This window comes from Ctenopharyngodon idella, chromosome 5, assembly GCF_019924925.1.
Source record: "Ctenopharyngodon idella isolate HZGC_01 chromosome 5, HZGC01, whole genome shotgun sequence".
Lineage (NCBI taxonomy): Eukaryota > Metazoa > Chordata > Actinopteri > Cypriniformes > Xenocyprididae > Ctenopharyngodon > Ctenopharyngodon idella.
Window position 1 is genome coordinate 21,419,321 of NC_067224.1, and position 12,758 is coordinate 21,432,078.

Below are 12,758 nucleotides of genomic sequence, written 5' to 3' on the forward strand. Positions count from 1 at the left end.
GACAGAGATAGAACTGTAAAATAATATTAAGTTTTCTGATTATCCTGAGATTGCACTCATAACATAAGCCAAGATTAGAAAACATGTATTTTTTAAATCCTCAGATATGTAAAATGAGATTATATCAGTGATAATATCCTACAGACTTTATATGAAGCAGAGAGAATCCTTAGATACCTGTAGTTTCAAGCTGCTGTATGTTCTTATAGTGCAGAGTCCAGTATGTTGTGTTTTTTATTCACTCTGTTGTTTGCTGTTGAAGATAGACAGGGGCTGGAGGTTGGGGGTAGAGATCACTGACGGTCGCTCTCACCCCCTACCCCAGGGCACACCAGGTGAGAGGTGGAGAGAAACAGAGAGTGAAAAGAGAGAAAGAGAGACACACAGCTGTGGAGTTCTTTACAGGCAGGCGAGAGGGCCCTGCAGGCACATCTCATTATTTGAAGGTCATCCTTTTTCATATGACGAAAACCCAGTGACATGTTAAAGTCTGTCCCAACCGATCTGCTGGACCCCATTTGATGGTCAAGAGGAGTAAACAGCAGTCAGAAAGCCGAAAGAGAATTACATGATGGTAATATCATTGTGTTGATCAACATTTTCATGTATATTTAAACAATGGGTCTAAAACAGAAGAAAAGGCAAACAATATTGTGTTTATGGAAAGGAATGAAATGTAAACTTTTCCCCATTTTTTCAACTGAATGACACAATAAACAGAATATATATATATATATATATATATATATATATATATATATATATATATATGTAAATTTTAATTAGAAATTTTAATAGCAAGATAATTGTAATTATACTTTTTTAAAATGCAAACAAAACTTAAATTCTAACAAATAGGCATAAAAAAGAAGAAGAAAAAAAGAAACAATAGTCATAGAAGTAATAGTTGAACAGAAAATATAAATAAACATTCCCCTACCCAAAAACTCAACCCATAAGTGCTATTCAATGATAAAGGTAGGTAATGTAGGCATGATAAACATATTAATCACAAGTTTGCAAAAAGGAAATAAAAGGGGACCAAATTTTTTCAAATAACAAAGTCTTGTCTATTAGGATATATCTAATTCTCTCCAGATGTAGTGTACCTGACAATTCTGTCAGCCATAATTTAAAAGTTGGAACGTCCTTTTTCTTCCAAAACAAATGAATACGTTTTTTGGCAGATATTAACCCATATGAAACGAACTGTTGTTGTACCCGTGCAAGTCTCAAAAATTCTTCGGAAACTCCAAATATAATTAATATAGGGTCTGGTTCAGTAAGCATATCCAATGTATCTGAAAAAAACCTGGAAAATTCTCTTCCAGAAGCTTTGTAATTTTGGACACATGACAGCAGTGAGACAGGTTAGAATCTAAAAATTGACATTTGTCGCATAATGGAGACACTTCTGGAAATATTTTAAATTTTAAATAAAATAAATAAATGTAATTTATATATATATTATATAAATAAATAAATGTTATATATTATTATTATTATTATTATTATTGTATATATATTATAATTATTTAGCCAGTTCATTGTCTGTTATATCGGTACTGTATTCTGGATATGCATATCAATTGTCATTACATTTTCAATGATGTAACTATAACTGATGGCAACATGCCGCGTCTGTACATCATAAACACAAATAAACTAAAGCAGAGGACACTGGTATCTTTATTCTTCAATGGCTGCTCCTCAGGATCTAGGCATGTAACCTAATTACCTTATAATTGATGCACTTTGAAAATTAATTAACTCTAAAACCAAGGGCTGCTTATAATTAACTGTCTACATACTGCATTTAGAACAAGATCACTGTTATTGATTGTGACTGAAGCACTATCACTGTTCACTACTGCCAGCAGTGAAGTCATGTGTCAGAATTGTACACTGCTAATTTACATCTGTGTTTTTACCAGGTCTGTATATGCTGCATATGATTTGCACATGATGACCAAAAATATCAGAAACTCCCCAGATTGTGCAATTAATTTCAAATATTTATCCTGCTTTAGGAAGACAGAACTGCACAAGTTACAAGTTCATGTTTTAGAAAAATCAACAGCTGTATTTTACATTATCCACTTTTTGAAAGTTCCAGAATAACAAGGTGTATATTGAATTTTCTATTATAACATAGACTGCTCAATACTGGCAATGATTGTTTTATTGGCAGCCACTATGTGATGCATAATTTAGTCATAATTTTGAATATGCTGTTTTCTGCCTCAGCATGTATATTTCATCCTTGTGTCTCTCAGGCCATAAAACGCATCCAGCAGATCTGCATTGGGTCAGGATCTCTGCAAACAGATGCTCAGAATTAGCAATGAAACAAATGTAGGCCTTACATTTACTGCAAAAGACTTCAAAAGATATATTCATACTTGTGAAATGTGTAGAATCAAGAGGCTGATATTACAAATCTCCATACCATATACATTTCTACTATGTACAAATCTGAAGATATTTTAGTTTTATATACAGTAGTTGTATATACAGAGAGCTCAAACAATCTAAACTAAGAATTTCTCTCTGTATTTTTTCTAATTATTATTTTTATCATTACAAATAGGCCTATGATTGCATTAACTAAATCTTAAATAGTCAACATATAATTAGATGCCTAATGAGCATCTACTGTAGAAACACACAAAAACATGAAGAAGGAGGATAGCAAAATAAACTGTGATATATTATACCCAAAAATTCTTCATACCGTGGACTACCAGCAAAATTGTTAAAAATTTGGAACCAAAAATTATTCAGACACTTTGATCTGACTATGTTTTGCTTAAGTGTTATTTGACATGATTAAGATTAATTTTTTTCTGACACAGTTTAACTCTGAGTTCTTGTCATATTTTATTACCATTTTTTAAAACTACCGGTAATAAACTGTAATAATGAATGAAATGTTCAAGGTGTCTGAATAAAGTTTGGTTTGACTGTATATACACAACAATTTACCATGCTAAGAAATATTTTTCTCTGATTTCTCATATTTTGCTTTATGTGTTTTTTTTCTACTGTCCTATATCTGCACACAGGCTTTTTCATTTGTTATATAAGCAAAACATGATACAGGCAATAGAGAAAGATTGTAGGACAGGATTATGTTTTTAGATTTTTAGGAATCATCCTTACTTTACTAATTGTACTTAAACTGTACTTACTAAAATGCTACTGAGGTATTATTTTACATTGCTGAACTGAATCGGCAGAATTGGAAACATTACAAAAAAATTACAATATTTAGAATAAACCTGCATAATAAAAAGCATTCATATTTTGCTGCTTTCAAACTAAAAAATGCTGTTAAATGACAAGTATTTAAAAAAGTAATTGTAATGATGTCTTAATTAATAAATCTCTAATATATTATCATAATGAATTATGCTGTCATTCACATTGCTTCTCATTACATTATTATATATATAATGTCTGCTGACATTTATTTTAGGTTATAAAAATGCATTCATTCGTAGATGATAAATCTTTTGACACTTTTGATATGCTGCTGATAGTGCGGAGAGAAGAATAAATGAGTGCTTGACGTTGCCGGACAGGAAACTAGCAGTGAAAGAAATGTTTCTCCTTGAGAATGGCCATATGGGGCATGCAGCGGGAAGACATTCCCACACAAGACAAATTGTTCTCTGAAACACAACGACCGTCTGGCTTTGCAAAAAATGAGAGAAAAGCAATAATTTATGCACGGTGAAACCACAGAGCCCATTGTACAAGCTGCTTGAAGTCATCTTTAATAGAAATTCATTGTGTTAGTGGAGAAAAAACATTGCTGACTTACTTTTGGTTTGGACTCTTAGAGACTGAGATGATATACGTTGATTTGTGAGTTTGGCAGTGTTTTGGGTGGTCATATTTGAATATATATGACTTGTAAAGGACGAAAGGTAAGTATTGTTTGTAACAGTACTGTCAAGATTCCCTATAAACAATGTTGTCCCTTATTTGGTCAGTTCGTATTTTTTTAATCATAACACATCTGTAGAAATACAAAGCAATATTTATCCTGACAAACAAACATCCTGTATTTCTCATCACAACATCTGAATGACAAACACAACAGCTTCTGATGCCTGGCAACGGCCACAGCACAGTGTGTGTATGCGGTGGCGTTGTGTGTCCGTGCCATCTTACAGATGTCTTTGTCAAAGCGTCGCTGTGGTGACTCTACAGGCTGAGATGGCTACTCTCTTTCCCCCTGATAGATAGCATGAGACACACAGGGTGTTTGGGAGAGTTCAGCATCTGTTTTTCTTATGCAGCTGCACCAACGTGGATGGAACACTTCCAGATACACACACCCACCCACTGTGTGTATGTTTGTGTGTATACACATGCTTGACTACTCAAGTGGTGGGACAAAACATTATTAAATACATCAAACAGAAAAATAAGAAATAGAAATATAAAATTGAACCATTTAATATATACTACCGTTCAATGGTGTGTGGAGTTAGTAATATATATATATATATACAGTCAAACCAAAATTTATTCAGACACCTTGAACATTTCATTCATTAATACAGTTTATTCACTATAGTTTAAAAAAAAATATATATAATATTTTCAAGTTTAGAAATAAATAAAATATGACAAGATCTCAGAGTCAAACTGTGTCTTTTTGAAGAAACTTTTCTTGTGTTTTTCTTTTTTTCAGTGATTCTGCTTGTTAACAGCAGGTGTTCATCACTAATGCTCAATCATCACTTAATTAATCACTTAATTATCTAATTAACTTCAACACTGATTCAGTGTTACCTTTTCACACTCTGAGTGTGGACTCATATAAACCCCAGCAGTGTTCATTTAACACTGAGGATTTTGCTGTGCACAGAGCATTGCAGTACAACAAAATAGAGCAAGTTTAGAATGTTAGATTTCATAATGTAAAATATTTAAATGGTACACAGCAAAACATCCAGTGTTAAATTAACACTTCCAGTGTCACCTGGTGTTTATATAATCCGGTGTGGATTATATAAACATTGGCAATGTTAATTTAACACTAACAGTGTTCATTTAAAGCTGGATGTTTTACTGTGTATGTTTTTCTTTCATATCGATGAGATTGTGCAACCAGAACTGGTTTAATTGTTGTCCAACAGACCAGCAATGTTCACTGTATGCAAACATATTGAAATAATCTTCTATTCACATAGTACTGCCTCTAATAGTGTCTACTGCATACTTTTACCAAGCGCCATTGTGGCACAGCTGTTTGTTGTGTGGCGCATCAGCCAGAAGGCATATTTCACTTCACACAAACACTGAAGCTGACCAGTAGATGCAAAGAAGCCTATGTCAGCAGTCTGCATATTTTCAGGGCCTATTCTTTTTCTTCTTCTGGAGGACAACATTCACACTCACTCTGTCTCCCAGACCAGATCGGAGAGGACAGACGGACTCCTTGACTGTCTCCCAGAGATGGAGGGAAAGAGAGAGAGGGAGAGAAGTGTCCTCTCAGCCAGTGTCATAGGGAGAGGGGCTGACACTCAGTGTATGTGACAAGGCCAGTCCGGAGTGGAAGGGCCCCCCTGCAATATTAACTCTCATTTGGAGCAGCTGTGGCTGAGAGCATGAAACATTGAACAAAACAGCTGCCATGGATCCACTGCCGTCCTGCCAGCTTGCACTGTCTGTTAGTGCGGAGCGAAAACACACACATACACAAACAGACACACACACACACACACACCACTGACCTTTTCCAATTCAGCTTTCTAAGTGAACTTGGTCCAGTGTCACAGTCTAGAATACTGAAAGGTCGAGAAGGTTCCAATAATGCCTTCTGACTCTGCAGAAAGGTCTACGATGGCATGGCTTTTAAATCTGAGAGATGACACAATAAAAGTGCATTCAGTGGAGATATGGTTTATGGAATATCTCCACTTTGTTACAGGTTATACTATGATATTTTAGTATCATTGATATACTGTTATAGTTTTGTTAATACTTTGAGATGAGATTTTATTTTTATATTTTCTGGGGGGTTTTATATTTTATTTTTTTCAGTTAATGTTTATTTTATTTCAAGCAATGAAAATATTTTTCATGGTTTTAGTTTTAGTGAATGATAATAACTCAGTATGGCACAAAAATAAATAAACCTGCAGAACGTATAGAAAAGAGTAAGTCATTCTAATGGCAAGAAACATTACTGGAGCACTTTGACCAACGATCAAATCTGTTTCTAAGCTTGAAACTTAGATTAAATTAATTTGGTTATTAAATCAGGGCTTTTCTTTTTGATGCTAATGACCCTAAATATGATGATCCCCTTCCTGATCTATACAGGTAGCTACTGTATATAATCTATACAGAACCATTTATACTGTGAAAAAAAGTTTTAAGATAATGTATTGTTAGCTTTTTTATTTTTATTTGATTGTATTGAAGCCACTGTAATAAATGTAGAAACCTGTAGAAAAATGTAGAAATGAAGAAATTCTTTCTTTATTTTTCCCCTCCTCCTCATCATAGGACTAGTTGTGAGTTGTTTTGACTTAGGCTAGTAAATAACCATCTTCCAACCACCAAGAACATCAAGAACAGCAACCACATAGCAAAAACTAAAAACATAGCATGCTAAAAACTACTTTTTCTGTTCATGAGATTTTTACGCAAAGTTATTCATTTAGTTGCTAAATGGTACTGTCGGAGGTGCGGCAGGCAGAAATTCATATGTGTTCGATTTGTTTCAAGAACGATTTTGGCAAATTCGTTTCGAAACGATTCACATTAAAATTCGATGCGATTCTATTAATTCGATTCGATTCTGCATTTTTATATGCATTCATAGGGTTATTGAAATGCTTCTCTCAATGTGTCTTATAGTCAGGGTGCGAATTACACAGCGGCCTTCAGGAGGTCAGAGAGTAAGGGCAAAAAAAACCCTTTGTCCATTGTCAATATACAAAAAGTTCATGTTAGTTCTTGATGCTACATAACTTTATTTTAATTTAATAGCCTAAAAATTGGCATTTGTAGAAATTTACATAAGCCAAAATTTTAAAAGGCTTTAAAAGTATTGTTAGTTCATGTTAACTATAGTGTAGGACAGTGTTAATGGCTACACAACCTTATTAAAGTGTTCCAGGTACATTAAACATACTACTGTAATGCTTACATGGAGTTACTGGGTTTCTAATGTTGCTGTTGTAACGATCGCAACTTTAATGCGCATCTTAATGATAGATAAACCGCGTGCTCTTATTTCAGTGTTGTTAATGTTGTAGTTATTTCAGCAGTTTCCTTTGCACATTCAGTTTAACAACATTAAGTTAAATTTCATTTATCATTCATTGGAACTGTGCATATGCTGCATTTAGACACTTATATTATATGTGTTTGCTCCATCCATGCAATAAATGCGCACCCTTGAATAAGCGGGGTTTTAACATTACTTCACCTGCTCAGGTAATGTCAATGGTATGACCCATTTCCGTAAAACTTAAGTATTTTATCTTATAGAAAACAACGGTGATGTTTCCACACAATGAAAGCGTTTTATTTCAACAGTAGTGACCACGCAATGACTTGGCAGCTTTATCAATGGCTTGAGCAGTTTGACTCAGGACTATTGCTGTCTCGATAGAGAGCTGTCATCTGCTCATGTGAATAGCAGTAGTGGCCGTCCTGAGGAGAGCTCAAACGTGGACTGCTCAAAAATGTGCCAATGAGAGCTACGGACGGAGCGCGAGCGCAATCAAGTGAAAGGCGGTAAAGAGTGCAGCGCGTGTCTGTAAAAGAGAGCTGTGAGGGCGAATTACGGCGCACGACGTCTCCATCAATTCGCGTATGTAGTAATTAAATGTTTATATATCTTAAAGCACTGAATCGCTATAGAATCACGATTAATCTGATTCTTAGCATTTTACATCGATTATCGGCCGAAATTAGCGATTCACGATTAAAAAAACATGTTTCAAGATCAATGCATATGCATCGTCAGGATTTGTAATCGATGCATCGAGAAAACGAAGTGAATCGTTATACCCCTACTTGCAGGTATTCCTACCTGTGCTTACAACTACTGGTAAAAATTACATGACTTATCCATATATATCATAGAATAGAGTATATACTAAATTTTGTATGGTTATCAGTGTTTCTCAATGAGATAGTTCACCCAAAAATAAAATTCTATCATCATTTACTCACCTTCATGTCATTCCAAAACCTGTATGTCTTTCTTTCTTCTGAAGAACACAAAAGAAGATAGCCTGAAGAATGTTGGTAAAGATTTGCTGATCATGCATTCTATTGAAAATAATCACACTGAGACATTTCTCAAAATATCTTCTTCTATGTTCCACGTACAGAGGAAAGAAAGACATACAGTTTTGGAATGACATTAGGCTGAGTAAATGTGTAACAGAATTGTCATTTTTGGGTGATCTAACCATTTAATACTTTATATTAACCTGGGCTGCATTTCCTAAAAGCATCATAAGCATAAGTAGATCCAGGGCCGTAAGCACCCTAGACATTGAGTGGGCCAAGTCAAGATATTCTTGTTGCTACTCTGCTGCACTCCATTACGCACCACTCTGTTTGTTGTTAGGATGACAAAAACAGTTAAAAGTTAAATTTTCAGGCTGGTCTGCATTAGCAGTCTAACAGCGCTCGTCAATGTCCTAATGACTAATTAGGCCAATCAAATCAAAGAAGGCGGGCTTTACCGTTCACAGAAGACGAATGTGAATTCCAACACGACGCAGTTTTAGCAGTGAAAGAGTGTGTGGTAAGATGTAAGTAGCTAAACATTTAATATTTAACTGTTTATGAAATGTTCAGAGGCCGACAGTAATGTGATGCAAACTACTAAATTAAAAAAAAAAAAAAAAAAGAAATTTCACTCTTTTGAACTGAAAATACGCTGTCATTTACATGATTCGTGTAATTGATAACTGAATGTGACGAGACAAGACCGTTTTGCATTTTTTACATATTAAACATACAAATAAGAGTGAATGTGTGCATATTTTAAAATAAAATATTATTTGAAAATAATTTACATTGATTAGGGGGACACAGGGGAGTGCTGTAGCCTAACACTGCAAGTTTGACAGGTCAGAAAAAAGCTGTGGTAACATCATCAAGATCATACACTCCCATCTTATTTTTGAGCTCACAGGAGAAATTGCATATGACTGAGAGCAAATTTGTAGATTTTATGACCAAAAAACTGATTTTCAGGTAAGAAAATATTTTTTTTTCATCAATATTATTTTTTGTCTAGTAAACATTGAATTATAGATATTGTTATTTAACTTACATGACCTGGAGTAGCTGTTTCTCTAGTTTAATTTGATGCTTTGCATTCAAGCTAACTTCAAACCCACATGCTAAAACAGTTAGCTATGTTATGGCTGATTGGGGTGGGGACAGTTGTAACAGTTTATTAAAAATGTTACAACCAACCCCTATGATGATTCCAGTGAGTCAAGTTATCAACCACACTCTCTTTTGAGGCAAAGTCACGTGAGTTTTTTGTTGCGTATCGAGGGATTTATTCAGTAAATGTGTCTTACCAGATAAAAAATGATCTGCTTCAATTAAACGTACAAGTTTTATGTGCACATTAGAATTCATGTGCATCTTGATGTTTCTATCCAGTGTTTTTTATGCAATATCTCAAAATTAACATAAAAATAGGTGGATCTTGGAAACATAGCTAGTGACCAAACCCTTATGTGACAGTACACTCATACAAAAATGAGCAGATAAATGTGGCTAGTACCATGTATCAAAATTTGAGACATCTAGCAAACAATCACAAGTTACTGATGCTCAAACAAAAAGTATTACAACCACCCCTGGGGCCTGTTTCAGAAAGGAGGTTTAGTGAAAACTCTGAGTATGTTAACCCTGAAATGAGGGAAACTCTGAGTTTTCCGTTTCAGAATGGGAGGCAAGTCAAACCCGAGAAAGCAGAGTAAGTCAAGCCCGTTTCTGAAAGAGAGGTAACTTATACTCAGAGTCAGTTACCATGGTAACTTACTCTGTGAACCTAACCTGGTCGAGAGCAGGTTTTCTTCGGTAAACCCAGAGTTTCATTCAGTCTCCTCCCCCTTTTTAAAGCACAAGGGTTGGTTGAACTAACTCAATTCAGCTGTTCTGAAACCTAAAACTTAAGAGTTTTCCATCTCAGAGTAAGTCAACTCAGAGTTCAAGTTTTAACTCAGAGTTGGTTGAACCTCCTTATTGAAACGGGCCCCTGGTCTCCCCCTTCATAACTACAATTGACCTGGAACTTTTACCGTTCTTATTTATTTTTCTTTATTTCCTTTTAACTAGAGATGCACCAATACTAAATTTCTCTGCTGATACAGATAGCCGATTTTTCAGAATGATATCGGCCTATACCGATTCTGATACTGATGGTTTGGTTTTTCTTAAGGAAAAAAAATCTCTCCCAAATAATGTTGCAAACTATACAGGGAACCCTCTCATTTGGTACAATATTAGAGGTTACAATTAACAGCAGAGGTACTATATTCAGCTATATAATTAACAGTAAATAAGCTCCTCTCTTGTGTTTTTATATGTAGATAGCTAAGGAACTGTGAACATTGAAAAACATTCCTGAGGTAAAAGTGACATGATGTGACATATTGTTCACAAGCTGTTTTATTGACGTCTTTCGGCAGTTGAAACACAAATAAAGTGATTACGTGAGACATGATACATTCTGGAAAGTTGTACAATATATTTCAACATACCTTTGATGTTCATTCATGTTTTTCGATATATAACTTGTATTAAAGAGGAAGAAAAGACTCGCGCTCCGAGCTGCCGCCTGAACTGAAGCATTACAGCGATCTGACACATTTAAGAGCGTCAAAACGCCATGTATTGTTTGAATTTCACGATAAAATGGACAGAATTTGAAAACTGAAACTTTAATTTTTATCAGAAGTAATAAAGTACAAATCTTTTTGAGATTATTGGATGGGAGGCGCTACAAATAATATTTGATGTAGGAAAAAACCGCAGACCTGGCAACCCTGGCTTGAACTACGGGTGATTCATAGGGTCAAAAAGAGCCTGCTTTAACGTCACTATTTTTAAACTGTTAATGCGTTAAAATGCGTTAATGCCGATTGTTAGCCAATACATCGGTGCATCTCTACTTTTTAACCTTTAATTGCTTTATATATATATATATATATATATATATATATATATATATATATAAACAATAACCCCATAGCATTCCACCCCCCATGCAAAACACAACTCTCTAAACTGCTTTTGTATTTCACATGCCTGCTGCATTCAGACAAAATTGTATTTTAAAAGACCTGTGGGTGTAATATGGTTTCAACAGATATGTGTTTATTTATTTAAGACAAGGGAACATTGACTCGCAGAAGAGGTTCCTCCTGATTTTAAGTGACATGTCAAAAGTAGCGCTGTACAGGAAATAGGCTTCTTGAAAGTAGCTCTCTCAGGGGGGCCGCCCCTGTCTACCATGTATCCAAGTGCTGCTACAAGCTAGCGCTCACAATGTAAAGTGTCAGTGACAGATTCAAAGGCAAATGGGCCTGAATAATTGATCGGGTGGGGGCTAGCGTTAGCGGTAGCGCAGCGACTTGCTAATGATGGTGAGTGCATCAATTTTACAAGAACAATTAGCAACAGGAGTAATTACACTTATCACCATTTTATAAAATCACCTCCCCTGCACACCCCCACACACTCATCATGTAAAGGAGTTTAATCAGAGGAGTCAGGCTTAAAATGGATATAGAGGGTTTCATCAGAATGGGATTCAGTGAAGGGGATCGCCAGCAAATGACGGTTACACCACATACAATAGCTTTTATTTTCGTGGCTATGAGCTGGATTTATCAAAGCCTTCAGAACATGTTAACAAGTCTTGGCATATTATGATTGACAATTACCTCAATCAGCCTTTGACCTGCTATTTCATTTAGCTCCTTTTGTTCCAGGAGTTTTGTTGTTAAAAATCAGTACATTTAGTTTATAAGGACCCTTAAATAATTGAGCATCAGCTATGATAATGTATACAGCATTTAAAATAAATCAACCTCAATTTAGATGTCTATGATAGGAACAGTCATCTTGCAATTTGAATCTTTTCACTAAATGTTGCATAAGTGTCCCACAAACAACAACTTCATCACCAGAAGGGTCAATCACGTTCACGTGACTTAATAGATCTCTTGAAAAGTTTCAACGTCGTTGCATTCTGTGTATGAGCCCTTCTGATGCTAAGAGAGGAAATCAAGACCTCTCTCGCAGTCAGATTGGACACTGGAAAGTGGTCAAAGGCAGCAATTTGCATCTATCATCTGCAATTTGAAACCAGTCCATCACATCTGCTGTTTGCCCAGCCAATGGCCAGCACTAAAAGACTCCAGAAATGAACTATTAGTTCACTCCTTCTCTCCAGCTCGCTCGAATGACTGGATATTTAAACGATTCAGAAATAGTGTCGCAAACAAAGAATTGAACTTGGCATCACCTAAATTGTGTTAATTTGTAAACACTGACTGTGGTTTACCAGTGGAGACACTTGTTAGGTGAAGGTTAAAAAGCTTTAGGTCTCATGCTGCCTTCCCAATTTTGATATATATTGAAGTTACATTTTCAAAGAAAATTATGCATTTATGATTATTTGGTTTAACAACATTCCATTAATGTGTAATGTTTTGTTGTATTTTTCAAACACCTGACCTCCC

At 35.2% G+C, this 12,758-nt stretch overlaps 1 long non-coding RNA gene across 1 annotated transcript; it reads right to left on the reverse strand.

Annotated features, from left to right (window-relative positions):
• Positions 1 to 2,096: 2,096 nt before the first annotated feature.
• Positions 2,097 to 11,106, reverse strand: LOC127513308 (uncharacterized). The gene is made up of 3 exons (XR_007930378.1): positions 10,773 to 11,106; positions 5,751 to 5,877; positions 2,097 to 2,318 (listed from the first exon to the last, which is right to left on the reverse strand). It is a non-coding gene; the product is annotated as an uncharacterized LOC127513308 (long non-coding RNA).
• Positions 11,107 to 12,758: the final 1,652 nt, after the last annotated feature.